Source organism: Miscanthus floridulus, chromosome 1, assembly GCF_019320115.1.
Source record: "Miscanthus floridulus cultivar M001 chromosome 1, ASM1932011v1, whole genome shotgun sequence".
Taxonomy (NCBI): domain Eukaryota; kingdom Viridiplantae; phylum Streptophyta; class Magnoliopsida; order Poales; family Poaceae; genus Miscanthus; species Miscanthus floridulus.
Genome location: NC_089580.1, coordinates 10982616 through 10988540, shown reverse-complemented (window position 1 = coordinate 10988540; position 5925 = coordinate 10982616). Strand labels below are relative to the sequence as shown.

Below are 5925 nucleotides of genomic sequence, written 5' to 3'. Positions count from 1 at the left end.
AATATAGCTGAGCAGGGCGTTTTGGAAAGGCCGTAGCTGAACATTTGAAGGAGGCTGAGGAATTTGCCAAGCAGCACACCGCCGAGCCGTATGGACCCCATCGCCATATCTTTAGTGTACGGGGCAAGGGTGGCACAAGCTTGGGCGACAAACATTATGGTGGACGAAACTACCGAGTTGATCTTGAAAAAGTAGAGTGCAGTTGCAACGTCCCTCAGATCATGCATGCCCCATGCTCTCATATGATCATGGCCTACAGGGTTCGTGGTTACAACTATGAGGATCTGCCATATATGTCACCCTTGTATCTCTGTTCGAACACTGTTAGCATTTGGGAGATGAGCTTTGAGCCATACCTTGACCCAACACAGTGCCACCTTATAATGGTTATGACTACGTGCCGCATCTGGATCTAATGAAGGTAGGGAAGGGTAGGAGGAAGAAGAAGCGACTAAAGGGGGACATGGATGCTATGAGAGGGTACGGCGAAGACATGTACGGCGGGGGAGACTTCAATGAGACCTGTGGCAGAAATCTTTGCTCCGTTTGCAAATAATCTGGCCACAAGGCTAGCCGGCATAGAAGACAGCAGGTGATTTCATATTGTGTTCGTATTGCATAACAAGTAGTTCAAATTTTACAATGCTACATAATGTTAATCTAAAAATTGTTAATTTGAATACTCTAACCCTTTGTTTATCATTTTGTAACAGGATGGTCCCTCCCACGCCGCACCAGCTGTACCCCCTTCTTGATGTGGAGTACGACGACCTCCTTCTTCTTCCGAACGACGAGGTTTCCAAGAGGCGTTCAAGGGATCCTTACATTCATGGGACTTAGTTCATTACGTCGAACTTATGTCGAATGAATATTGTCGTCAAAAATTTATAGACTCATAAACTAATCAAAATATTGTGTGGCAACTTATCGTCCATTTATTTGCTTCATGTTTGTATTATACAACACTTGTAGTTTTGTACAGCACCGACAACAACTCAATTGTAGCTGGCCATTGTCTGTCCGCGTCACTACCACGCCATGGTCTATGGCGCGTCACTAATGCGCCATGTACTATGGCGCGGCACAGACGCGTCGTGGGCTCTGGCGCGGCACAACCATGCCTATGGTGCACCAGAACCTAGGCTATGGCGCAGCAAATGATTACGTTCGTTTTAGAAATTTTAAACGCATGATACAAACAGATGTGATCACTTAAGATCGATCATGGGTAATTTGAGTACATGATACATGGGTACAATTCATCAGTAGTTCAAATGGAATATAAGACAACACAATAGAATTTCTACTACATAGCTACATTGATCATTAATAAAGCATGGAACTAACAGACGGCGTAATAAAAAACCCTCAGTCAGAAACATACTGAGTAAGCAACTCGTCGTCTGAGTACCAATCCTCAACCACACCTCTATTGTTGTGGCTAGGGTCACCTGCATTGCCCTGATCTGCCTTTCACCTGTAGTAAGCGGCCTCCGCTTCATCTGTGGTCTCTGTGGCCTGAGTGAAGAACGCGTCGTCATCCTCCTCTGCCTGCAAGCCCGCCTCTACTAGAGCGATGAGCTCGCTTAGTCTGGCAGTGTCGTCCTCCGCCTCCTCCGCCTACAAGCCCGCCTCTGCTAGAGCGATGAGCTCGCTCAGTCTAGTAGTGTCGTCTTCATCCTCATTCGCCTGCAAACCCATCTCTGCTAGAGCGATGAGCTCGCTGAGTCTGGCAGTGTCGTCCTCATCCTCGCCCCCCTCATCAGACAACACAATCGGTGATTTAACGGTGCGACCAGCTCGCTTTCTGTGCTCATCTAGCTTCTTTTCCTCATACATTGCACGGGCCACCTCTGCAGCATGGTCCTCGCTGCATCCAATCCCTTTATGTATAAAATGCAATCAGTTAGCAACGCGATTATATTACATTTAAAATCAGGCAACGAAAAAAGGCTTTTAAGCACTCACTGGCACATAATGAAACAACATGCTCGTTCAAGACCTGCATCTGTACTCTTGTCTCCTCCCTTGGCTCCTTCCTTACCCTCTCCTCCTCTAATGCCATCCGTCTCTCCAATCCCCATTTGACAAGCCCAACGTCGATCGGGTTACAAATACCGCGCTGTCTAGCAAACTCACGCATCTTGTCTTTGTAATGTTTAACGAAAAGGTTGACTAGTCAGGTCCATATCCCCTCTTCCGTGCAATTACTTGCTTCCCCTTCAGTTCATCCAAGAACTTAGCTTGACCATCATGACATTCTCACCTGCGTTTCCTTGTGCTCTGTTCAAACGATATATTATATCATATATGCCTTAGCAAAATAAACAAAATATGATTTCATGGTTACCACAAAAACAACCAACCTCATCATAGTCAATCATATGGCCACAATAATGGCCTATTCTAAGCTCTGAAGGGACTAGACCGTAGTTGGATTTAACACCGCATTCGCACTTGACTGGTGGTGCTTTGTAAATTAACATTTCTTTCTTCTTTTGTTTTACTTTTGGAGGTTCTTCGGGCCATTTGTTCTTAGGACCATACAACCACTCCTTGAAATGACACTTCGCCATTGAATACACCTAAATAACGTGACATTAGTACATGACACATATAGCTTAACATTTCAACAAATACACTTTACACTTACTTCATGCTTGTTTGGACACACAAACTCCAACGTATTGTCAGGGTTTATCACGGCTCGGTCTCCGCAATGGCACAGAGGAGGTTCCTCGAGTCGTCTAACTGTGGCTAAGTGTTTCTCCTTAGCCGTCATTGGAGGGGGTTACGGGGAGGTGGAACCCACCGCTCGAAGTGCTCTCGTGGATGTTGTCCTCTGCACCAATCGTCGAAAAGGAGGTACATGGGGTCAAACTTGTCTGCACCGTCGATCCACTGAAAGAAAAAGCACCTCTCATGGTCCTACACAACAAAAATTCAATAAAATATTAGTAATCTAGTAATACAAATGAAGAAGAAAAAGATAATGAAAATAATTACTTACATTAAAACGACTGCACGTGTAGAAGCAACGAGCCGCTGTGTCCGGATGTCTTGATTGAAACACGTCGGCCGGACGACCACAGTCACAATTAGGGACAGGGAGTTCAGGAGGGACGGGGGCATCTTTGCTAGACTCGTCGGGGTACATTTCTCTAAGACGACCCCGTTTTCACCATAACTGCTCCCGAAACATGTCTTCCATCTAATAAAATGGTTCAAATTAAACATCAATCAAAACAAGGCAAATTAATGTAAAATGTAATCATTTGCAATGCAACTAAAATTTTATAAACAACAATTATAGCAACAAAAATATACATGGCAAACATACTTCTAACTAAATAATTAACATTAACATTGGCAAAATCAAACTAATATCTTCACTATAGTTCTCAAACATAATTTTCCTACTAACCTTAACTCCCATTCATAATATCCTATCCACCATTTAAATAAAATTAAAATGTACGTCATTACCTTGAACTAGGACAAGGAGGGAGGGAGGCGGCCGGGGAATGAAAGGGAAGGGAGGGAGGCAGCAATGGAGGGCCGGGCTACCGCCGTTCGTGGCGCGGCGGCCGGCGTGCTTGGCAACGGGCGGGCGCGGGAGCGACGCCTAGGCGGCCTTGCTGCTCGGGCAGCGGGACTGGTCACGGGGTTATACCCGGCTCTGTCGCGCCACGGATCAGGGCGCGGCACTGCCGCGCCAAGATCGGTGGCGCGGCAAAGCCCTGCCACGTCAGCGGTCAGCGCTTCTGGTCGCCGCCATGTGAGCCCTCTGCCGCGCCGCCATACATGGCACGGCACAGGCATTTGGCCGCGCCAGGGCAATAGGCGCGGCCAAAAGTGTTAGTTTAAAAAAAACCGACAGTGTTAAATTTAAAATTAGTTTCGAAAAAGTGTTAAAATTAAAAAAAAATCTCTGAGAGAGCTCCTCTCTGTCTCGGCTCTGCTGTTTCTTCAACTTCAGGGGTGTTTGGCTGGTAGATACGTGCACTGTAGCTCAGATGATTTTAGATGATTAAATAGTGTTTTGAAGAGCTAAAACAAATTGAATCAATCCAAGAATGTAACAGCCGAACACGCTGCACCACCCACTAGCGGCAACAAACAACAGCACCCAATATAAAAATAATTGGAGGGCCTGCTAGAGAAAAGCTGTTTCTCCCCTCCATCTTTGATTATTGTTGCTGCTGGACTGCTGGTGTTGGTTGATTATCGTCGTGGAGGATTATTGGGTGGGGTTGGGGGGTTTGCGGGGTTTAAACCTACTCAACTTGGGCAGGTTGTCCACCACAACTTGCAGTTGCTTCTTTCTTCACGATAACGCGTACTGACATGGGCCGTTCTTATTCGCCATACGCCCCCAATTATACGGCTATTCTATTGGTCATAGGTGAGTACGCATAAAATTAAAGCTTGTGGTGTACCAACTCAGCCTTTTTGTTAGCTCCTCCTCCTCTCGGGTACATCACCATTCACCTCAGCTGCTATACTAGTCCTAGTTTAATGCTGTACATGTAGCATCATCTTCGTCTAGTAAAGCTCAAAATTATCCAAGTTTAATGCTGTACAAGTAGTATCATCATCCATAGTAAAGCTCAAAATGATCATAGGAAAAGGAGAAGAGATTACCTAGCGAAGAATTACCATCTTTTCTGAATTATTAAGGAGAGATTTGGCATGTGAATTCGATAAATTGGAGTTGGAGCCAGATGTGACATTGCTTTTTATATAATATACCTTGGATCGTCAATAATCCAACAATACTCCGTGCTCTGCCAAAGTGGCGCTCGTTTATCGCCGGCGCCAAAACCGCATCCAGTCCGCCCCCTGTGACCGGAATGCCGCCGTGGGCCGATCCAATCCAATCCAATCCAACCGTGACACTTCTGACCCCCTCTGCACGGAACTCCTGGCCAGCTTGAATAATTGGAGCCCTCTTCTTCATTCTTCCCCCAATTGGACCCCTACGCTCCTCACCGGACGGTTGATGCAAACGCGCCAACGTCTTCCTGCGCGTGCTCGGCGACCGACGCTGCAGGTTCGCAAGTACAGAGATCTCACGGTCACGGATTTTGTTGGGACTGCTTGACAAGCTGCAGATTTCCGAGGAATCAATCAATCAAAATTTCCTGTGTACCTGCACTCGGGGCCTCCGACCTCCAGCGGCACCCGCCGACGCAAAAGGGACCAAGGGCATGTGACGCGTCCCCGCGGTGATGCTTCGCCGGAGCCCGGAGCAGTGGCCAGGTCGACCGACAGGAGCCGCTTGGCCGCGATGGGGTCTGGTCGGCTCCCAGCATTGCGCTGAACGCCTGAAAGGGATCGTGGGAGTGGAGTGGAGCACTCCCCGCCTTGTCGCTTGTGTATGGCATGGCGTCCGGAGGGACGCGGACAACGTGAGAGCCCTGCGTCCGGCGAGGGGATCACGCCGACGGCCGCGACGGGAAGGTGAGTGAGATGGGAATGGGATCAAGGGCCGCACCGCCTCGGCCTCTGTTTCGGGTTGGGGCGTGGGCGTCGTGCCATGTGGTCGAGCCGGACCATTTCGCGGGCCGCTGGGTGTGCTTGGGATTTTCTGTACTCTGCATGAGTGTGCTTCTCGTGAACATCCAAACATCATATCATACGGAACATAACGGAATAATGGCCTTTTGTTGTTTTGTTGTAGCTCAATCTCGTGAAATTACCGTTCAATAAAAACTCGTGAAATTTATTAGGACAGGCTAGTGGTATTTTACTATTTTTCATAGCACTAAAATCGTACTTCCTCCATTTTTCAAATTATAGTTTTTTTAATAAATCACAAATCTCATTTCCCTGATTTTAATCAAGATTTTAGAGAATCAATTTTACATCTCCGTGTCCAAATAAATGCATTAGCAAAACACTCTCGATGGAGAATTTGATGAA

The 5925-nt window shown here is 47.0% G+C and overlaps 1 long non-coding RNA gene across 2 annotated transcripts; it reads right to left on the bottom strand.

Annotated features, from left to right (window-relative positions):
- Positions 1-1365: 1365 nt before the first annotated feature.
- Positions 1366-5577, bottom strand: LOC136472797 (uncharacterized). Of its 2 annotated transcripts, none has more exons than XR_010762418.1 (7): positions 5153-5577; positions 4645-5047; positions 3011-3211; positions 2654-2928; positions 2367-2585; positions 1969-2283; positions 1366-1883 (listed from the first exon to the last, which is right to left on the bottom strand). It is a non-coding gene; the product is annotated as an uncharacterized lncRNA (long non-coding RNA). The 2 variants fall into 2 exon arrangements; XR_010762428.1 differs by having other exon boundaries at positions 4753-5047.
- Between the last annotated feature and the right edge of the window lie 348 nt (positions 5578-5925).